At 47.6% G+C, this 23,969-nt stretch overlaps 1 protein-coding gene across 4 annotated transcripts in view; it reads left to right on the forward strand.

Annotated features, from left to right (window-relative positions):
- Positions 1 to 23,969, forward strand: part of SAXO4 (stabilizer of axonemal microtubules 4) — a 438,314-nt gene that overhangs the window by 125,708 nt on the left and 288,637 nt on the right. Inside the window, exon 1 of one of the 4 annotated variants that reach the window (XM_069623879.1) lies at positions 18,487 to 18,887. The exons of 2 other annotated variants lie outside the window; for them this stretch is intronic. The gene's annotated coding sequence lies outside the window, so the exon portion shown is untranslated. Of the gene's footprint in view, positions 1 to 18,486; positions 18,888 to 18,911; positions 22,011 to 23,969 lie in introns of those variants that run through there. One more of the 4 variants, XM_069623880.1, reaches the window with a different exon arrangement.

Consider the following 23,969-nt stretch of genomic DNA (forward strand, 5'->3'; position numbering starts at 1 on the left):
ACAGCGGGAACAGCGTAGGATAGACGTGAGGCGTGCCAGGGCGGGCTGGGAGAGCATCTACACAGCCTCCTTCTCAGCCCTCTCCCCCTTGGCACTGCTGGATTTGCCAAAAGGGCCTGCAGTGGCCATCGTTGGAGCCTGCCGCAGGGATACCGTGGCAGTGAGGACGTGTGGTGGCCCAAGGGGGAGATTCAGCCTCATGGCTGCAGGAGGCTCCAGACCACCCGGGACGCAGCAGACTGTTGAGAGCGCAGAGCAAAGCGGACTGCCCAGGCAGGCAGGGGGTGTCGAAGTAGCACCGCAGGACTGAGCGTGCCTGGGACCATCTCAGGATTGCGAGGGGGAGTGCCCCCATCCACCAAACATTGCAAGGCTGTGGGGATGGAGACAGCCCCAGGAAGCGGACAATCTCCAAGGAAAAGACAACACGAATAGAAGGGATCCAGAAAGGGCGACACCCACATCTAAGGCTGCGCTCAGGGAGTGAGGTGTAGTGAGGGACACAAAAAAGAGGGCCCTGTACAGCCAGGTCTGAGACACAGAGTACAGTGTGGTGGCACTGGAATGGTTGGCAGCGTGGGTACAGAACAGTGATGGAAGTGGCCGCTCCGATTCCAAGTCGGGAACAGAACTGCTGCTCGATGCCATGAAGAAGGAAAAAACAGTCAAGGCAACGCATAGCAAGATGGAGAGATCTACAACGGGGCTGCTAGAAAAGGCACACTCTTGTACCCAGCATGATGGAGCGGGATTCACGCCGGTCTGCCCTGCGGAAACTGAGGGGATGGAGCCACCAATGTCACAGGTATTGGGGGTATTGAAGGACTTGAGAAACAGCATGGAGGACAAGATCGACAAAGTAGTGGGGGATATGTCCCTGCTTCGGGTAGACTTTGGAGTAGTATCAGAGAGAGTGGGGGAGGCCGAAGAGAAGATTGGCCAGTTGGAAGATACTGTAAGAGCCCTGTATTCACACATGCAAACACTACAGGGTGAGCGGGCACCCATTGTTAAAAAGCTGTTGAAGTTTCCTCAGGCCCCCAGCAGTCCAAACTGCAAATGCTGCTGCGTGTTTGCCTGGGGTAAACTCGGGATTGTTGGCCACGGGTGATAGTGGCCCTAACCCTGTGGGAGTGTTCCATCTTTTGGTTTCTAGATTCCAGCACTTGAGTGAGTGATGTGTCGAGGATGGAAGTGCAGGTTTGATCAGGCTGCCGCTCACTTTGACAAATTGCAGCTGTTTCAGGGAGGCTACCTGTTCCAGGGGTGAGAGGCAAGGTATTAGTTGTAAATTACGGGGACTCCCAAGCCTCCCAAATTTTCCCTACTCATCAAAACTTTCTTAGCTATCCTCGGTCTGCAATGTTGACAAATATAAGCCAACATCCTCCCCAGTAGCCCATGTAGTTTTGGGACTGAAACAGCGGTAGACAGGGACAGAAAGTGGTAGAGAAGTCTGGGAACAACACTCCTTTTAACAGCTGTGACACGCTCAAGCCACAATGCTGTTTGCTTGCGCAACCTTTTCAAGTCCGATTCCACCCTGTGAATAAAGAAGGAAAATTGACCGAATATACTGATTTGGTGGAGCTGGGGATATTCACTCTCAAGTATTCAATGTGGTCTCACTTCCATTTAATCGGACAGGTGTCCGCCAGCCTGTCAGTGTCCCTAGGTGCTAATGCTATCGCCAGAGCAAAGGATTTTGTGTAATTAACTGCAAACCCAGAGGCCTGGCCAAAGCCCTCCAGGGATCGATTGCCACACTTCCGTCAAGGAAAGCAACATGTTGTCTGCATATAAAGATACTTTATGCTCCCAACCTTGAGAACGCATGCCCTGGATATCAACATGATTATGCTCCAGAGCCGCTAGAGGCTCCATCAAGAGGGCAAATAAGAGAGGGGATAGGGGACATCCCTGTCTCATGCCCGTGAAGACTTTTATTAAGGGGGTGGCCCTGCCGTTCACTAGGATCTGGGTCATCGGGCTGAATAAATAGCCAAGACCGACTGGTGAAATTCCGGGCCTAGGCCCAACTTTTGAAGGGCAGCCTCGAGGTAGGACCAGTCCAGCCAATCGAAAGCCTTATGGCCATTGAAGGGAAGCGCCCCCAATTCAGCACGATCCTCCCCGCAATGAGAGACAATAAGGGACTCTCCCGTGGTGGGAATAAGGCCAAGACAGAGTGCGGGTGAGCGTAAGTGGGAGTTTATCCAAGAATAAGGCATGCAAAGAACTCTGCAACCTACGAGAGCGCTCTGCCTGACAATAGCAAAGACAGGCGTATTTCTAATACAAAAAACGTCATCACCACCTAAACACTATAGGGGGCACAAGTCAATTGGGATTGGGTGGCGTCGACTAACTATAGGTGTTGCTGCAGCGGGGTTGGTCCTGGCGGGACGACGTCACTGGTCAGCCTCGTGGGTTGGGTTGGGCCTGGCAGGCCGGCTTGAGGTCATCCGTGCGGTGTTGATGTGCTGGGGCAGCCTGTGACAATGACGAATACCTTTCCTGTCTCATTTGCCCTAGGCCATGCACACTGCAGTTATTCAGAAAATGACATTTAAGTTCATTAATAAATCGCTTCTGCAGCTTATCTTATAAAATAAACACAACACATGAGGAATGCACCTCGTGAGAGGTCTGGTGGTTGTCGGTTGGGGTGAGATTTACCTGTGTCCTATTGACCGGTATTTTAGGTCGCGGGACGGGGCTCTGGGGCCTGGGCCGAATGATACATGTCTGTCTGCTGCGTTAGAAGTTATTATATAGATGGGTCTCTGTGTCTTGTCCCAATGATGGGGGTCGTCCTTACACGGGGTCAGGATTCTTGGGGGGTTCGTGGGATTTATGAGAGGGTGCTGGTAGATCAGTGGGTTCATTCGTGGGTTTATTACCGTGCTGTAAATAACACAGGTGGCGGGCTGTGGCCTTGGTTGCGGCGCCGGGGCCTCTGACTCTCTGAAGTAACGCCAGCTTGGTTGGGGGAGGTGAGGGAGCGCGGCTTTTTTATCTGGCAGGCTTGGTGGGGTGGGAGAGGGAATGGCCTTGCATATATCCACAAAGGTATTTTCCTCGTGCGTTGCTGATCAGTAAATGCAGAAGTTCTATACTGTTCTGCCTTATTTTGACGTTATTTAGACACATATATATATATACTTCAATTTCGTTACACATTTCTTTAATACAGTCGGTTCCAGTACCTTTCCATTACCTAACATTATATTCACTACATTGTGTGCGTATTGTATGTACATTAGACGTTATACGAGGGATATCTAGGTTATGGCCTACAGAGATTGATGCTCGCCGCTTTGGGTGAATTAAAAAACATATATGAGTTCAAGTTTCTACATACTATTGAAAAACACTTTTACAGATAGAGGTTACACGTTTGGTCAACATCTTTCTCCGTGGTTATAGCAGCATTAGTCCAGACCTGGAGGGATATCATATAACGTTACATTTTTATGGCTTATTCACATTTTAAACAGAGGTAGTTCATTGATACCAATACTTGAATAGTTTTCTACCTTCTTCAGATAGTGATGCTTCAGCTTTTTTCCTCGCTACCCCGGCCTTGCGGTCCGGGTCATACGGGGTGCAATATCACATTGTTACTAATATAATGTTGCCGTGTTGGCATCTCGGGTTTAGCTCATCTCCGACTTTCTCATGGGAACGCACTCGCAGCGGATCTGTCAGGGCTGCTGAGGCGACAGAGATGCATGAAAGGCCCTCCAAAGGTGGGGGCCTCGTTACAGTGTGCTGAACTCAAACCATGTTTGCTAGGCAAGATGGCGTCTAGGCCTAACTTAATTTTTGGTAAATGCAAAGACAGGGTGCGTGTGGGCAATGTCGTCGGCGGGTGAACCCTCCTCCACCTGGGCCCGGGTGGCATGAGGGGGCGCCCACCGAGTCATGGTCCCCGCCTGGGGAGGAAGCTGTAGGTGAGGAGGGCCTTGCGGCCATTGCTCCCCTACATTTCCCCCCTTTCGTTACTTAAAGTAACGAATTTCTTTAGCTCTTCCAACCTTCTACATTCTTGTTCCTCTAACACTGCACCATCCCATGCAGGGGTTCCTTTTATAGGCATCCATGCTCTGCACACCCCCCTTAAGCTCTCACCTCTCCTAGCATACTCGTCTGGTGTACATGTTAAATATATACAGTCGCCAGTTTCTTCCAGATCTACCCAGACCTCCTCATACCATTCCAGTTCTACGTCTCGTGGTTCTTTGATAGTGGTGTGCCATAGTTTATCTACTATGTACTTATCACGGCACATAGGCACTAACTGATACCTGGGGGTGTTGTCTGCTCCTGTCTGCACATGTACTTCTTGTGTTGCTTTAATTGTGCCACCGGAGTTGCCCATTGTCACCATCATCATTGCGCCGTTAGGAACTGCATTAGCACAACATCGGAGGCCCACCTGGCACAGGCAGAACATTACGAGAATGATCACCACTATTGGTATCAGGAACTTCATTGTCACTCCAAGCCATGAGGGAACCCAAGAAAAGATATTGTCGAACCACGAGCTATCCTCAGCTCCGCCTTCCATTTTCATCTTCTCGCCCAGGTTATGTACTGCTTCAATAACGTGGGACAGGGACCCATTTTCTGCATCTTCGGAAGGTACGAACGTGCAGCACGCACTTCCTATTTTTCGGCAAACACCTCCATCGATTGCTGTTAACAGGTCTAGAACATACCTGTTCTGCATGGTCATTAATCGCAGAGCTCGTAGTTCCACCTTTATTATGTTAAACCCTTCTTCAGTGTCATTGGCCAACTGGATCAGTTCCCACCGTGTGATCTGGAGCCATTTTGCATTTGCTCTTGCTTGGACACTTGATACTAGCGAAGCAAAGAATGTTTCCACGGAGCTGAACAGGCGATACCTGTCTGGGATCTGTGCCAATAAATCAGATGATGCTTGTGATATGTAGTTCGAGGCTCGCTTGTTCCTTGAGAGCTCTTCTCCCTTCCCTCCGGAGGACAGGACATAAAGGTGCGCTTGTGTAGTTGGAGAAGCTGCATTCTGGTTCAAGCCTTCTTTCATCATGTTACTTCTGTCAATATGGCTTTCTGGAATCACCATTAGTGTTGAGTGCAAAGTGGCCATTGAGCAGCTACCACTCCATGATTGGGGAAGATGCAGGTACGCCTTGTTTCCGCATACCCAGTAGGTGTCCATTAGTGCTGCTGTCCCTTTTTTCATATCTGGGATGGTGAGAGTTTTGTTACAGTTCTTGTTCGTTCCCATTGCCATTTTTCCTTCTCCCTTGAAACATAGTTCGTTTTGTATTTCACTTTGTAGCTTGAAGGGTTTCTCCATCGCTGTTACTCATGTTAGTTTAGGGATGTGTTCTTTCCATATTGGCAAGCACGTTCTTTCCATCCACCGCAACTTGTCCGGTTGGACACCTTTCAGTGCTTCTGCCTTGCACAGCACTTCTTCGTCTTTCCATTTGTTTTCGGAAAACAGTGTCCCTTGTATTGCAAAGAAAGGTTCTTTAAGACAGATCACTCCAGACATTTGCGAATAGCACGTTTTGTTGTTCTGTAGCATTCTGAAAGAGACATCGTGTGCTTGGAAAGTGTTCTTTATTCTACACAGCGTGAGATGAAGGAGACATTGGGCATCCACAATGGGCAATTCTCGTGGCAACAATACTTTAGGTGTGCCTGATGCATGGGGGATAAGTGAGCAGACATAACAGCTCTCATTGGTTGTCTGTTTGGCTGTTGTGCTCATATCTGCATACCATTTATTTGCTTGGTGAGGGTGTCGTGGGTCTTCCATTTTGTCTAACCCTAGCCCATAATACTCATCATACCCTTTTCCACCAGTCTCTCTTCTTCGCCTACTTTTCTCCCTTCTTCTGTACCTTCTCGTTATAGTAGGTGAAGAACCAGGCCCCCCTTCCTCCTTCCCACCCCCCTTTTCTAATTCTTCATATAGGGACTTGTGTTCTGTCATCATAATCACTTTTCCATCCTCCTTAATAAACAAGAGATCGTTGTTTGAAATTGGGGCGGGAGGGATCGTGCGGTTGTTGTATGTTCCAGGTTGGGACATTGTGTCATTGTTTAAATTTTTGGTCCTTGATTGTGACAGGACAGCAGTGGGTGGTGTAGTATAGTAACCCCACACAAAGTGTGATCCATCCCAGATCAAGAAATCACCTTCTTTGATACCTACAGTCGGAATTGTTTTCGTTCCAGGGGCAAGGGTGGTGTTGTTCCCCCCTCCCCCCTCGTTCATCTCGGTAGAGATGAACGCTATAACCCAGTGTAATACCAGACAAAACATTGAGATGAAGAACACGATAGCACACATTGATAAACCACATTCAAATGAATATGTTAATCTAGCCACTAACATTTCTCTAAATCTAACATATCTATTAGTTGCAGGCTGCCCATTCGATGCCATGATAAATCCTGTTTGAGACACAAGAGTTTATTAAATACAAACATGTAAACATTTCCACGTTGTAACGTTTCGGTGATAAAATATAGGGTTGGGTGAGGGAGGGGGTGTGTTGACAGACAAGGTAGCCTTTCAAGCATCATTATTCGTACCTTACTATACATATATATAAATAATAAAAAACATGACACTTTAAAAACAACAATAATAAAAAAAAACTTCTTAAAGAGCACAGGAGAGGAAAAAAGAACCCCACGCAAAACTTTCAAAAATTGTAAAAAAGAAAATTTCCATATACATATGTACATGTTTTAGTCCAGGACATTTGTTGCGCGCTAATTGTGTTCACTGTTCATCTCATAATGCACACAAAATTCCAATCATTCATTCCGCACAACTTCATCGTCCGCTGTTGCCTGTGCCTCGTCCTGCACCTCACTCTCTGCAGCGCTGTAAGCTTTACGTACATCTGTCAAATGCACCCAATATCGCAGGCCCTTAACCTTTACTGCTGTAGGCGTGCAAAACACTACCTCATAGGGGCCATGGAAACGTGGTGCGTTCCACCTCCGCACAAAACTTCTAACATATATAAGGTCACCAGGCATTAGCTGTAGTGGTTTTTCAGGCAACCTGTTTGGTTCAGTCGCGTTTCCCTCCTCTCTTGTCGAGGGGGGGGCTAGTTGCTTTGCAATTACGCGTGCTGCCCGTGTCAGTTTTCGCAGATATTCTGTGAACTCCTCCCCCAATATAGCTGCGCTTCTGTGTGCATCAGAACGCTCACGGAGAGGCGAATGCGCTGTATGCATTCTTCTTCCCGTGACGCTCTCGTGCGGGGACAAATGGTGATCCTTACTTGGCTGGTTTCGTAGTTCAAACAAGGCCAAAGGCAGGCAGTACATCCAAGTCTTTTTAAGGGAAAAACAAAGTTTTGATAATCTGCTTTTTAACAGGCCATTTATCTTTTCCACGACGCCATTACTTTGAGGATGATAAATCGAACATAATTTGTGCTTTATTCCCAATAATGTAGTCACTTCTTTAAATAATTCATTAACAAAATGTGTCCCGTTATCTGAGCGAATAACGTCGCAAATTCCCCAGCGCGGAAACACTTCCCGCACTAGGAACTTCGCGGCGCCCTTCGCGTCAGGGCGGGCACATGGTCCTGCCTCCACCCACCTTGAAAATGGACATACAACCACAATCATGTATCGAGCCCCGTTACACCTTTCTCCCATGTCTACATAATCAATGTGGAGCTCTCTGAATGGGCCACTTGGTTTTGGTATCGTACCCCTTAGTGTACGCAATGTCATACCTGAGTTGTAAATTTGACATGTCGTGCATTCTAGGGCTAACCTTGTGACGTGTTCCTGGAGGCAAGGTGCAAACCAATCTTCTTGTATCTCTGCCATTATGTGTTTCCTTGTGTTGTGTGCAGGAAAGTGTAGTTGTTGAAATGCTATTTCTAACAGCGTAATTGGCATTACCACTTTTCCTGAACTGTCTTGTCGCCACAATAAATCAGTCGGTGATTTGCTGCATCCTCTCTTACTCCACAGCAATTTTTCCTCTGCACTAGCTCCCTCTTGCAGCTCTATTATCTCCTGTGTGGACATCATGTTGTATCCTGTGGGGACCTCTTGGCTTTCTGTGTGGTGCAACATGTACTCTCCTATTTCACCTTTTTGTAGATATGAAGCTGCTTTGGCAGCGGCGTCTGCTGCCGCGTTCCCCAAAGATATAAAATCTGTATTTGCGGTATGAGCTTGACATTTTACGATGGCCACTGCCGTGGGGTCTTGCAGGGCCTCAATCAGTTCTTTCAATAATTCTGCATGCTGAACTGGCGTTCCGTCTGCTCGCCGAAACCCTCTCCGCCCCCACCGGGCCAACCCGCCGTGAACTGTTGTTGTCATGTATGCTGAGTCTGTATATATGGTCACTGCGCACCCCTTGGCGGCATGCAATGCTTCTATTAGCGCTATTAGTTCTGCTGCTTGCGCTGAATAGTGTGATGGGAGGCGGTGTTGTACTAGTATCTCATATTCATCTTCCTCTAATCGTACCACTGCCATACCCACATGCTTTTCTCCTGTCTCCATGTCTATTGATGCTGACCCGTCCACAAAATACACCTCACCCTCGGTCAGGGCATTTTCAAAAATCACTGGATCCTTACTTTCGTCACCTGTGTACGTGGCGCAGTTGTGGTTTTCCATGTCCTCTACGGTGCATGCCTCTGTGATGAATGTGGCTGGGTTCACTGTTTTACATCTTACTATATGGATGTTAGCGCTGGATAGTATTATCTCATATGCTGTGGCGCGTTGTGTTGTCAATGTGCTCTTTGTTCGCTCTAATATTGCAAAAAGTGAGTGTTCCACAAACAGTGTCACCGGACAGCCCATCACTATCGTGGCACTTTTTTCAATTGCGAATGCGGCTGCAGCTAGGGATTGCTCGCACGCGAAATGACCTTGCATTACTGCGTCTAGGGTGCCGCTATAGTAAGCAAGTGGTTTGTGCCCTAAAGATGTTTTCTGTGTCAGTACCGCTGTCATCAGTGTTCCTTTGCAGTGTGAAAATAAAAAGAATTCGCGCCCATAATCTGGATTTGCTAGTACTGGAGCGCTTGATATCAGCTCTTTTAGTGAGTTAAATGCTGTGTTCATCACCTCTGTCCATTCTATGTGTTTGTGTTCTTGTTGTGCTTCTTTCAGTGCCTGTAGCAAGGGCCTTGTGTACGCCGCATAGTCCAATATCCATGCTCGGCAATAGTTACACATACCCAGAAATTTCTGCATTTCTTTTACTGTTTTGGGCTCCCCAATTGTTCTAATCGCCTGTGCCCTGTCTGGTATAATTCGCTTGCCATCCTTTGATATCAGCTGACCCAAGTATAGGACCTCTGTCAGACAGTATTGTAACTTCCCCTTGTCCACCTTGTACCCTTTATTGGCCAATAATGTCAAGAGTGTTATCGAGTCCTGTCTGCACTCTTCTTCAGCCTGTGCACAAACCAATAAATCATCAACGTACTGAATCACTGTGCTTTCTACAGACAAATTCCCCAGATCTTCATGTAGTACCCTGTTGAATATGCTTGGGCTCTCGCAATATCCTTGTGGTAGTCTGCAGTGTTCGAACCTCCTTCCTCCCAATGTAAATGCTGTCAAGTACCTGCTCTCTTCTGCTAAGGGAATCGAAAAAAATGCATTTTTTAAGTCAATTACTGTGAAGTGTGATGTTACTTTTGGAATGTTGCACAGTATTGTCGCCGGGTTCGGGACTAAAGGGAACTCCTTCATTACCACATCGTTCAGTGGGCGTAAATCTTGTATCATCCTCCATGAACCCCCCTTCGCCTTTTTGATTGGGTAAATGCATGTGTTGCATGGGGAGTTTGAGGGCACTATTATACCCTGTGCTAGCAGTGCATCTATTGTCTCTCTGATCCCTTCTTCTGCTTCTCGCGACAGTGGATATTGTTTCACCCGGGGTAGTATTGCTCCCTGTTTTACTTTTATCACCACAGGCTGAACTTCATGCAGCAACCCTACATCGTGGGGGCCATTAGTCCATAAGTTAGTGGGTACTGACCTCATGTCTTCATCAAAAAATGTGTGCGGTGCTCCTACTACCGCCATTAGTTCAACCTTAGTTTGTCTGGCTGTAACTACAATGTCGCAGGGCATTGCCAGTTCCATCACTACTTCACCATCTCCCTCAGTGTCAGAAAATAGCTCCTCGTCCGAGAGCTCTCTCAGCGGGATATTTGCATTTGTACACAATACTGTCCGCCACTCACACCCTTCCATGTCAATACCAATCACACATATTCTGTTTGCTGATACATGTATTGCATGCAAATCCAACGATAGTACTGCCCCAAGAGCAGTGTCAGGGCTTGCTATGGGACGAAAAAGGAATTCTGCTGGGATCCTCCACTCCACCCTTTTTAGTTCTGGTACTATGAGAGCCAATGTTCTCATACCTTCAACAAACATCTCCTCATTTCTTGGTACCCCTCTGATCTCTTTCATGATTGTGTGGCCGTGTATTACTGCTAATATACGGAGGGGGCATATGCCTGGCGTTGAACATACGATACCGCTCCCTGTGAATGATATTGTCATGTTTAGTTTGCTCAAGAGATCTCTCCCCAGTAAGTTGATGGGAGAGTTTTCATAGTACAGTAAGGGTGCTTTCACTGTTTTACCCCCCACTGTCACATCCAATACCTCTGTGTAAGGAACTTCAATTACAGCCCCAGAGAACCCCTGCGTCTCTAACGTTCTATTAGATAACGGGAACCGGCCCTCTCTAATGCATGATTTCTCCGCTCCCGAATCCACCATGAATATGAATTGCTTGTCTCCTATCTGCGCTCCTATCAATGGTTCCTCTGATGCATTGTGGGTCGTAGACAGTACTGGACACGCAAGTGCTCTCTGTGGGCTGTCCTATGCGGGGTGTCTCATTGCCCCCCCTTGATCGAAAATGTTCCCCGAAACCACTGACACTCCACTGTAAGGTGCGGGGGCGGGTGCCCCATTAGCTACTGTGGCGAAAGTGTTACCAGGCGTGTAGTGCACATTGTCATTATTTTGTGGGCTGGTCTGTGTTCGGTACTGATGTCCGTGTAGTTGTGCGTTACTCCTTTGTACTACATTGTCTGGTTGCTGGTATTGTCCCATGGGGAGGCCGTAGGGGCTTCCTGGATGGGGGTGTCCGTACTGTTCTATCTCTTGGAAACCGTTGTTTTGTCTGCTCCTACATTCTCTTGAGTAATGCCCCCATCTCCCACAATTCCAACAGCTCCCCTGTGGGCCTCTGGGACCCTGCCACCCATTTCCTCCCACTCCTCCATACCCTTGTCCTCCTCTTCGACCCCTGTACCCACCTCTTCCTCCTCTTGGGGCCCACTCTTGCCACGTTGGACCTCCGTTCTGATCCTGCTCTGTCCACTGTCGTTGCCCTTGTCCTGCCCAATTCGCTGCTATTCTTCCTTGTATTGCTATTTGCCCCTCCTCTCCTTCCTCTCCCTCCCGTATGAGTGGGAGTCCCGCTACCGCTGCTGCGACCTTCACCAATTTTGATTGCACCAACTTCGCCTCATCCGCCAACCTTTTCTGTGCTACTTCCCTCTCTCTTTCTTTGATCCGTTTACAATGGTGTACTATTATGCTTTGGATCTCCGGCCAGCCTTTTGCCTCAACACCTGCTATTTTATCTAGTGCCTTTTGCACTTCCTTTGGGAGCCCTCTCTTAATGATGAAGTAAAATAGAGACGTGGATTGGTGCCAGGGCGTACCCGTTTCCGCTCTCCACATCTCCTGCACCCGGAGAATGTAATCCATAGCGTCCTCCCCGTCATTCATGGTACATTGCATTACTGACTGCAAATCAGGGGTATCTGGGAAGGTTTCCCGCAGTGCGTCCCACACCCTTGCTCGCACGGTGTTAAAAGAAGCCCCATCATGGCGATCACACTCTAAAGTTACAGCTGGAAAACCCGCTTTAGCCCACACTCTGTCCGCCTGATCCCCTACTGCGGACACTAGTAGGCTTTTCACATCGCCTACTGCCAGCGGTATACCAGCGGTATGTTTCTCAAATGCATATATCCACTTGCTTGCCCCTCCTGACAGCTGTGGTAGTAATTTCATTAAATTAGCCTTGTCCATCTGAGCCCACGGTATATAGTTTGGCCTCCCGCCCCCCCTGTGGAGTAATGGGAGTTGTAATTTCCCTTTTGCCGTTGCAGCTTCCTTTTCCTTAGTCACTGCTGACTCCAATGACGCCATCTTCCCCACCCTATTTCTTAGTCGTCCCATCCATTCATCTTCTATAGTCCCCAGTGAACATGCACCATCTAGCTCCTCGCCTTCTCCTCCTACTGCCATGCTCAATCTATCACTCTCATCCCCCCCTCCTCTGACATCACATAACAAATCCTCTCTAATCCCTCTCTCTCGTGAGACATCACCAATGCTTCCTTCTGTTGTCCCCACTTCTATTATTCTGGTCGGTTCTTCCTCAATTCTGAACAGTATTTCCCCCTTTTTCCATCCCTCCTCAATTTGTCTATTTTCGCTCGACGCTCTAGACGTGCGTCCAGATTGTGTGGGGGCGCATGTTGTGCGTTCACATATGTCTTTTATTCTTGAGAGTTCATCTCTTGCCACTGTAAGCCTCGACTCTAAGTCACTCGTTAACTTCTCTATGTCCACCCTCTGTGTGCCTCCCTGGGCGCGCTCTCTGGTGTTTTCGTATGGTGGGGGTGCAGTTGGTCTTTGTGGCGTGCTGGTCGAAGGGGGAGGCACATAAATCGGGTCGCTATATCCTGCTGCAGGGGCTGGTTTAGGTAATATTGGGTACAACATAACCACTTCCGCAGGTTGTTCTGTACTTAACTGTTCCTTTTCCTCTCGCGGGATCATTAGTGGATTGTCTGTGGTGGAAGGTAAATCAATATTTGGGGCTGGAGCTTTGGGTGGGGGTACTTCCTCAAACAATCTCCAAAGATCTAATATCTCCTTCCTATTCTGCCATTGTTTCCCCTTATACTTGAGGCGAATACATGTACATACCATATCAAGAACGCTTTTGTCAAAAGACCCTCCTTCTGGCCAAATCTGGGGCAACCCCTCCCCTTTCAATTCTGTTAACCATTGATCATGATATTTATTTATGCGTTCAGCATATCCCGGCAAGCTCTTACAAATGTGTGACAAGGGAGTTTCAGCCCCCATCCTCTAAATCGCTAGCGCTACCGCGTTCGCCTTCGTTACTTTTTATTAGGTGTAAATATGCGTATGTATACCTTTATGGCACAGACAAGAGCGGACCTCTCAAAATTATCACCCACTGTTATTCACTGCACAAATCTCTTCTCACTCACCATATCTCATCTCCTTCCCATTCCCAGGCATTCTTATGTGATCTCACTTGCAATTGATCAAGTAATGGTTATGGCCACACTCTCTGGCACCACCTCGCGGCCACCCGTTCGTCTCCAACACTCGTACGGTGCGCGCACCCTTCACAATACTTTCCACTCACACTTTTGTCTTTTTCCTCCCTTTCCTCCCTAGCCAGCTGTCCCTGTTTTTCTGCTAAGGTTACTGTGTTCACGTCTGTACGTGCCACTACTGAGTCCCCACTTTTTAAGATGTTCTAACTACTTTATACCCTTTTCATTTTCACCCCCTACCCTGTGGAAATGGAAAAAAAGAAATAGAGAGAGAGCACAATCACTAAAAAATATTCCCGGTGTCTCCTTTTGCTAGACACCAATAACTTATTTCTCACTTCTTCATATATTCCCAGTACTAGTCTAGATAGCACTATGCGGCGCCGCCTTCCACCCCCTTTCGGAGCTAGGTTTCCGTCACTTCTACCACGTCACTTATTTCTTACTCCTAATGGCCATATGCAAAGAAAGAATAAAGAAAGTTTCAAGACCCGTCTGTAGTAGACCCCCGATATTCTTCTCCTCTACTTGTCCCCGTTCTTTTATTCCCAATTCCCCTTCTTTTCCCCTTGACGATCACTCGCACTCGGTACTCACGTGCCCGTCTTGAACCGATACTCTCCGAAACTGGGTCCGTCCAGGCGGCGTCACCGGTAACTCAACGGTCAGCCCCTGGCTCCGGCGAGCGGCACTCAAAGGGGATTTTTTTCCAATCGGGATCCCGTACCCTTTCTCATTGAGTGCGCACTTCTTATTGTGCCGGTCGCCGTTGGCGGGCGGCCTCCCGGAGACGGCTCACCGTGCGTATCCCTTCTCGACCGGAGATTCTCGTGCCACAAGGGGGTCGTTAAGAAGGAGTTAGGAAAAATAGTTTGGAGATATCACGCTATCGGGGTCACCACTGAAGGGAAGCGCCCCCAATTCAGCACGATCCTCCCCGCAATGAGAGACAATAAGGGACTCTCCCGTGGTGGGAATAAGGCCAAGACAGAGTGCGGGTGAGCGTAAGTGGGAGTTTATCCAAGAATAAGGCATGCAAAGAACTCTGCAACCTACGAGAGCGCTCTGCCTGACAATAGCAAAGACAGGCGTATTTCTAATACAAAAAACGTCATCACCACCTAAACACTATAGGGGGCACAAGTCAATTGGGATTGGGTGGCGTCGACTAACTATAGGTGTTGCTGCAGCGGGGTTGGTCCTGGCGGGACGACGTCACTGGTCAGCCTCGTGGGTTGGGTTGGGCCTGGCAGGCCGGCTTGAGGTCATCCGTGCGGTGTTGATGTGCTGGGGCAGCCTGTGACAATGACGAATACCTTTCCTGTCTCATTTGCCCTAGGCCATGCACACTGCAGTTATTCAGAAAATGACATTTAAGTTCATTAATAAATCGCTTCTGCAGCTTATCTTATAAAATAAACACAACACATGAGGAATGCACCTCGTGAGAGGTCTGGTGGTTGTCGGTTGGGGTGAGATTTACCTGTGTCCTATTGACCGGTATTTTAGGTCGCGGGACGGGGCTCTGGGGCCTGGGCCGAATGATACATGTCTGTCTGCTGCGTTAGAAGTTATTATATAGATGGGTCTCTGTGTCTTGTCCCAATGATGGGGGTCGTCCTTACACGGGGTCAGGATTCTTGGGGGGTTCGTGGGATTTATGAGAGGGTGCTGGTAGATCAGTGGGTTCATTCGTGGGTTTATTACCGTGCTGTAAATAACACAGGTGGCGGGCTGTGGCCTTGGTTGCGGCGCCGGGGCCTCTGACTCTCTGAAGTAACGCCAGCTTGGTTGGGGGAGGTGAGGGAGCGCGGCTTTTTTATCTGGCAGGCTTGGTGGGGTGGGAGAGGGAATGGCCTTGCATATATCCACAAAGGTATTTTCCTCGTGCGTTGCTGATCAGTAAATGCAGAAGTTCTATACTGTTCTGCCTTATTTTGACGTTATTTAGACACATATATATATATACTTCAATTTCGTTACACATTTCTTTAATACAGTCGGTTCCAGTACCTTTCCATTACCTAACATTATATTCACTACATTGTGTGCGTATTGTATGTACATTAGACGTTATACGAGGGATATCTAGGTTATGGCCTACAGAGATTGATGCTCGCCGCTTTGGGTGAATTAAAAAACATATATGAGTTCAAGTTTCTACATACTATTGAAAAACACTTTTACAGATAGAGGTTACACGTTTGGTCAACATCTTTCTCCGTGGTTATAGCAGCATTAGTCCAGACCTGGAGGGATATCATATAACGTTACATTTTTATGGCTTATTCACATTTTAAACAGAGGTAGTTCATTGATACCAATACTTGAATAGTTTTCTACCTTCTTCAGATAGTGATGCTTCAGCTTTTTTCCTCGCTACCCCGGCCTTGCGGTCCGGGTCATACGGGGTGCAATATCACATTGTTACTAATATAATGTTGCCGTGTTGGCATCTCGGGTTTAGCTCATCTCCGACTTTCTCATGGGAACGCACTCGCAGCGGATCTGTCAGGGCTGCTGAGGCGACAGAGATGCATGAAAGGCCCTCCAAAGGTGGGGGCCTCGTTACAGTGTGCTGAACTCAAACCATGTTTGCTAGGCAAGATGGCGTCTAGGCCTAACTTAATTTTTGGTAAATGCAAAGACAGGGTGCGTGTGGGCAATGTCGTCGGCGGGTGAACCCTCCTCCACCTGGGCCCGGGTGGCATGAGGGGGCGCCCACCGAGTCATGGTCCCCGCCTGGGGAGGAAGCTGTAGGTGAGGAGGGCCTTGCGGCCATTGCTCCCCTACACCATCGATAGCCAGGAGGTAGGTCTTTGTTTTTTTGCTCTGACTCCTATATCAACCAAGTTGAGAGCCGTTCAGATATCCTGAGTGGATTGGCCGGTGATAAAGCCGGTCTCGTCCGAGTGGATCACGGTTGGCAAGGCCATCATCAGTCTCGTAGCGAGGACTTTGGAATACAATTTGGCATCTAGACTGATAAGGGAGATAGGACAACATGAGTCGAGCAGACAGGGATCTTTGTGTGTTTTATGGAGCAGGATGGTGGATGTTTCAAGCATTGTGGGCGTGAGTGTCCCGGCTTCGTCGAAAGAATTGGGTCAGGTGAGGATAAAGAATCTCACAATAGGCCTTGTCAAAGTCAGCAGTGAATCCGTCTGGCTCAGGGTCCATGTTTTCAGGGATGTGATGGCCGCTGTGACTTCCGCAACTAATATAGGTTGTTCCAATTGCGTGACCAGAGTGGGAGCCAGGGTGGGGAAGGCGATAGGCTCTAAACAGGACCGGCCTGAGTGTGTCCAGGGAGGCCGATGCTGCCCTTGTGTGGAAAGTGTGTACCCAGTTTAATGTATCCGCCTCCGTGAGGAGAAGCCCCCCTTCGTGGTCTAACAAAGCGTGAACATTGTTGCAGGCTTATGTGCTGCCTCCTCACGCTGAACCTCATCCTCCAAATCTCACCACGCTCGGACCCTAGCCTGCATGTAAGAGGTGGTGATGCTTATGATCTCTCCCCTAACAGTCGCCTTCGTGGCGTCCCATACCGTGGCCAAGGACATGTTGCCCATGAGGTTGCATTTGAAATAGGTGGTGATAGCTGTCCCGATGGTCTATCGGGTCCCTGAGAACTGGGCCATAGAACCTCCAAGGTTTATGGGCTGGGGGGATAGTGCAGTTACTGATAGGGAGAGTGAGACCAGCGTGTGATCCGATATGGAGACCTCATGGATAGTACTCGCAGGGATAAAAGGGGCCAAGGAAGTCGAGACCAGTAACATGTCAATACACGAATAACCCAGGTGAACGTGAGTATTGAGTGTAGTTTCTGGTCGTTGAATTCCTTAGCCTCCAGCTATCCACCAACCGCAGCTCGCGCAGCAAGTACATGAGTGCCAGTGAATTTCTAAAGTCCACCCTGGCAGCCAGGAGAGTTTTATCGGTGTCAGGGTCCAGGGCCATATTGAGATCCCCCTATAACCAGAGTGCCTTCAGCGAAGACAAGTAGTTTGCTCAAAAGGCCCTCCAAGAACAGCTCTTGTCTATCATTGGGGAAATATACAGTGATGAACATGAAGGGATTGCCCAGGAGGGTGCCCTTGACCCCCATAAATCTCCCATTAGGGTCGCGCAGGGTCCCGGTTCGGATGGAGTGGTTTTGTTGACTAGTATGGCTTCCCCTCTTTGCTTCACTCTGCTAGTCGCGAAGTACCCAGGTGAGAAGCGGGCATGTGAAAGTCTCCTTTCGTCTGCTTTCATAAGGAGAGTCTCTTGTAGGAAGACCACTGAAGGGCAAAGGACACCGAACTTTGCCATTACCGATTTTGCACTTGATGGGCAAGTGTAGGCCCTGTATGTTCCAAGTAAGTCTGGACAGCGTACTGCCATGACAGGCTAGCTGGAATCCGCAGGAGCTGATGTTGATCCCACAGCCCCTCTCCAGAAGTTCTCTGCCCAACCCTTAAATAACAGCTGAATCGAGAACCCCATGGAAGGGAAAGGGGTAGTGGATAAAATAACAAAATTCAGACACTGCTGGATCCCGAACTCCTGGCCTGGCTCCTACTCTGGTATCCGTAGTGAAATGAATACACCAAGTTACTCTTACTCCACTCAAAGTATGTACATTTCTAATATATTTCTTGATTACCTGTTTTGCCTCTGCTATTTGTCAAGAGGTTTTGGAAAGGAAAGAGTTTGCAGTCACCTTTAAACTTTATGATGCTTCTGAGTCTTCATTAGGTGACAATAATGTACTCAATTGTATCCTAACCAAATATCTAGCTTTTGAACTATTGTACAAGGTCTCTGCCTTATTTCCAATCTTAAATGTCCTTCTTCTACTTGCTAAAAGGATAAACATCTCCTTATCTGCTTGAAAAAGTACTTGTTCTTTTAAAAATCCTACTAAGCTTTGTTTCCACTGTAATATCTGAAGCCCACTGAGGTCCTTGAACGTTCATGCAAACTGGTTTGTTGATTTCCTCTGGTGAGCATGCGCAGCGAAATGTCTTTCATATAAACTACAATTGTGGAGTGTGTAGTCCTCTTTCTTTATCCTTGTATGAACAAGCAGCGATTATTTACTGAAGCACAAACGCTCTGGCACACCGCGCTGTAAATCCTTTGATCAGCTTCACTCTCTCAGGAAATGCTGCAACCATGAACGCCTCCGCCGCTCTAACAAACCGCGCTGAGAATTCTTTGATCAGCTTCACTCTCTTGGGAAGCACTGCATCCCTCCTTCACCCTCTCAATGGAAACCGCTGCCAGCTGCCGTGTGATTGCTTCACGCCGTGCGCAAGAAGGAAATGAACAACACTAGACTTCACTGCTACGCTTCCACTGAAATAACGCATGCTGAAACTATTACACACTGAAAGTTCACAGGCGCGCTGGCTCAGCATTGATTAACAAACACTGCTATGCGTTGAGAAGAAAAATGTACCTGCAGAGGTAACTTGTTTCTGTTGTATATTGCAAAGAGGCAACTTGGCACTCAAATGTACATTCCCTATGAGCGCTGCAACAGGAATTATTTACAGTTCAGTTTAACTCTTGAAAACTCGGCATAGTCTTCCAATTTGCTGCACTCCCACCTGTGGCCTTCTTATTTACAGAACCTCGTCAGCTGTAATAAACCTCTTTCTTCTTAATTCTTTTGCTGGAACTCTGAAATGGGGCCTACATTAAGGAGCTTATTAAAAACACAACCTGTCAAGAAGTTTCTATGGATGAAAGGCAGTTATAGAACCCTGAGTTCAAGGAAAGAACTTCCGCCTATTGTTCTCTCAACCAATCAGATTAACCCTCTACTCCACCATCTTGGCTTGGGAAACCTGTCATTCTTAACATGGTGAATACAAGAAATTAAAGTGCCTCTAATACAGCTCTCAACTCACACGCTTTTGGCGGGTGTCACCTGCCTTGTGATCTTGCACGCCCATTCGCTTCAATGGGCTCTCACCTGCCAAAAACAAAAACAGGTGTTTTCATCAACCTTTGCGACACAAACGGTTGAGAGCTATGGTCTCTTACAGCTGACACCCTTTCTTGATGAAAAACATCCTCTCACTCTATGAATCACCAATGGCTACCTGCTTGACCTGACAGACCTGACACGTAGTATCCCATGAATCCAAAGCAGTGTTAGCCATCAAGCTCTTTGAGCAAGCCTTGCATCCAGCCATCCGCTCTGTTCAGTGTCCCAAGGAATTCCACCCCATGCTGTTCGCCCACCATCCCAATTTTTGTCCCAATCCATGCGCCCACTCCTCTCCCCCCAACAAAAATGGAATCTTCCCAACAAACATTACTAACAGTCAACCGGATGATAAACGACCAATGAATCAGACTGGGGGGACCCTGCAAAAGGTGGAACGCCTGTCATCTAAACCTTGAATATTAACCAAGACTGCCTCCTCTAACTAAAAGTGATAAACCCCAGCAGAGTCACTCTTGAACATGGGCCCGGCCTACCAGAGCAGCCAGTGGCATTCCAGGTGCCCGACATCAGTCCATGCTTCATCATCCAGGAACTCTCAAGTCCTTTTTCTTCCTCTGGCCTTTCCCCACCTTGGTCTAGCGTCACACCCTTGCCCCACCCGTAGATGTTGGATCCAGATCCACGTCCGCTTGCAAGCCAGTTGCATCCGGGGTGAGCAGTTGTTCAGCCTCCTTCATCGAGGAGACCGACCAGGAGCGGTTTTGATAGGTGAAGTTGAGGGCCGTGAAGAATCCCCATCTCTAGCACACATCTTTCGCACAAAGCTATTCCGTTAGTGGCCGGAGTGCTTTGCACTTGAACAGGTTAATGCCCATTGGATCTTGGTGGAGGGCCAGGGTGGTCCGCGAAAGCAAACCTCCACAGCTTGCCTGGCCTGGGTTAAGATCTTCTCCTTCACTTTGTAAAAGTGAACTCCCGCCAAAAGCGGTCAGGCGTAAGGTTGCGTCGAATGTGTTCTGTCCAGCTCAATTGGCTCATCTGCCGTGGCGTCTAAGATCTGGCGAAACAGGTCTACGGTGCCACGATCAGGTATATTAGACGGGACCCCCATGATTCGAATATTGTTGAGCTGAGGGCGATTCTATGAGTCCTCGTACTTGTCCCCCAGAAAGGCCACTTTATCTCCCAATGCTTCCATGCGTTGAGCCCATTCACTGGTTTCGTAACATTGCTCGCATAGGATGGTTTCGACTTTTTCCACTCTCCATTCAGTACAGGTCAGGTGCTTATCAATAGCCTACACCTTCCCTGCCATCTCCGGCAGGCTTCCCTGAATGTCCTTCCGAATCCTGGTAAGCCATTGCAGGAGGTCGTCTTTCGTAGCCATTTGCAAATTGGGGGTCATAACTGCCTCTCCTCCGTGAACCTGGGCCACTGTCGTGCTTTCTTTCCTGCCCCGGTCATGAATCTGTAGCAGGGATGCGATGTTGGAGGATTTTTGGGCTTTCCCTGATTTTGCAATGGACTCAGAAACATTTCCGGGCTGTAGGTCACAAGAGGCCATAGGGTCACAGTTTGCGGGTGTGTGGTGCCAATGAGGAAGCCCGGAGGCACTAGATGACAGCTCTCGACTCCTGCCAAGTGAATACCAGCTCAGTGAACACTTAGCGCAGTGGTTGGTGTAGGCCTCGAGGTACAGCCAGGGGGTTGCAGTAATTATTGCAGCAGCAGCTGTGTCACTTTTAAATACTGTGTCCAGAGGAGCCTGTGATTTGAAGTGCCATCTGGAGAACTGGGACCTGACTTGTGCACTTGTTATTAAACATTTTATGGGACTATGGTGTGATAGAGTGCGGGTCATGATCTGGCATTCCCTGATCCAAGGCATCCTTATCTCGGCCGCCACCACGAAATCAATACAGGCAGATGAGTTGTGGACACTGAAGTAGTTGGTGAATTCCCAAGCCATGAACATTGGACTAGTTAGTTAATTCCCTATCACTAAGTCTTTAAATTGCCACGCATCCATCATGCCATAGAACACAATCATTTGCTTAACTTCCTCCTCCGTCGTGGACCTAGAACGCTGATTCCCTGCAAACTATTTAGGGTTCAGTGCCAGGTTAAAATGACCCATTGCCTTCTCACAATGATTTGTTGACCTCGACTAGATAAAACCTCCCCTATAGAATGATATGTTGTATCAGAATGGAGATGTACAAACCGCATTTCTTAGTCAAAATACCTGCTACACAGCCATTACAATTGATAATGAGATGTTGCAGTGGCGCTCCTGGAAACATGCATGTGTTTGGAAACTGACACATGTCCTTGAAGACTGCACATTGGTAGACTTCGGCTTCGTGAAATTTAAATACAAATTGCATAATAGTGAAAGGTCAAAGTTTGCAGTTCTACGTTCTACAGGGAATATTAACAACCAGTAAATGCCGAGATTCATGACCCTCTTGGCTTATATATCATGGTGAAGAACTACCCTCTCTGTGCATCTGTAGTTTACAAGCTGCTCTCTGAAATCTCTAAATTGCCCCAGGAATGACAAGAACAGAAATTCTGGGCATCTGAAATGGGAATGGCGACTTCTGATTCCGATTAGTCAACAATATGCAAAGGTATGAAACGATTCAAGTTGGATCTAGATTTGCGCTATACACAGAAGAGAATAATCCACTGTCTGTACTGGTCACCGTGGAGGGTGAAAGTATGTAAGATTATACAATCAGATGTTTGTTGGTCCTGTAAGAAAGAAACTGGCTCCAATACTAATATGCTTTGGTCTTGTGGAAAAATCTGTCAGTATTGGGAGGAAGTATCTTCCCGGATGGAGTTAGTGACCCAGTAAGTCTTGCCACGTACTCCACTATTCTGTGTTCTGGGTTTATTTCCAAATGAATTAAAGTTGTCCACTGAAGCCAAAAACTGGACATACCGAGCCCTATTAATTCTTAAAAATTGGAAATCTAGAGGGAAGCTGCCACTTGAGGATTGGCTCTAAAATATGTTGCTACTGTCAGCTAGGGAAAGGGTGTCATATGTTAAAAAAGATTTAATTGAAGACTACCAATTGATTTGGGGTACATTCAACAAAGATGTATGATCTAGACTCTTACAGTTTGGGTCATCCATATTTCCTTTCCATGTCCATCCTTGGCTTGTGTTGTGTTATCTGTCCTGTTTCCTTTTGAGTTGTGTATACATACATTTGTTAATATTAACGGTTTTAGTATGTTAGGCGGGGTTGGGATATTCTGTGTGTTCATGACAATGTTGGGATGTTTTGAAATGCTTGCTCTGTTATTGCTTTCACAAGTCGTCTTCTACTGAAATGTTCATTCCCCCCTTTTGATTTTTGTGTTATATCCTGTTAATATTATTGTAAATAAAAAATAATGATAAAAGTACCCATCCAAAGAATTAGTGAGTTTAGGTGTGTATTGAGCTTTGAGGTCAGGTCTTTAAAGAAGCAGGGTGAGTCAGAATTGGGCTTTCTTTATTCTGGTTCAGGATGTTGTGTCCTGCCTGTGTACATGCTTCCCCATTTACCTACCCTCTGATCATGCACCGCCATCATATATAAAAACGGAGGAATATTACGCATAAATATGGACACGCCTGTGGCATATGATGAGTATGATGCACCATATCTGTGTGGCCCCTGACGTGAAGCAATGACTAAATTCCTCGGCTCAACCAGCATATGTAAGTGTTTCACATACCTTCTTGCCATTACTTGGCCCCCTAATGTTCGATACATCAGTTCATTCATATTGACATATAGTGAATAACCTCCCCACCCCCAAATGCCTGCCTCTCTGAGCACCATATTGGGTGTATAGTAGAAGATATTTCCCCACATACTCAAACAGTTTTGCGGCCTCTGACACTCTCGGACTGGGGCGTAAAATTGTCTCGGCACCAATGAAAAAGTGGCCCACAGTTCTAAATGCCAATTGATTCCTTTTGTGACAGACTGTTTGAATAGTACCCAAGGGGGGGGGGGTTTGGATAAAATGTAATGCAAATTGTGCAATTTAAAGAATATTTATTCAGCAACATTGGTCAAAACTACTAGAAACATATTAAAGTAACTCATCAAACTGGCCCACAATGGCCGAAAAAGTGGCCCACTTTGACCCAAAAAACTGGCCCACACGAGCATTTGCCGTTTTGGTTCGGGCATTGCCCTATTGTCCTATAGTCCAGTCCGAGCCTGTCTCTCACTATTCTTCCTTCCGGTCCGACCCACTCAGCTGGGCACACTCTGGGTGCCTTCATCCCTAGAGACATCCCTATCTCTAATGCGGTCACCAACCCCCTCTCCTGGTCTGACCACTCTCTCCTCTCCTCCCTCTTGGACACCCTTGGCCCTCTGTCTGAGCCTCCTCCTGCACTGCCAGCATCCTTTGCCGCCTTTCGACTGATGAAGTGAGTGTCAGACGCTGCCTTTACTTCCACCTTAATCCACCTTCCCTCCCCTGCTTATGACTCCACCTCTAGTCTGTCCTTGCTAACATTCACCTCTCCATCTCCAACACCGCTGACATCCTTTACCCTGTCATGAGGCTCTGCCT

The sequence above is a fragment of the Ambystoma mexicanum genome, chromosome 11 (genome assembly GCF_040938575.1).
Source record: "Ambystoma mexicanum isolate Mex_15411 chromosome 11, UKY_AmexF1_1, whole genome shotgun sequence".
Taxonomy (NCBI): domain Eukaryota; kingdom Metazoa; phylum Chordata; class Amphibia; order Caudata; family Ambystomatidae; genus Ambystoma; species Ambystoma mexicanum.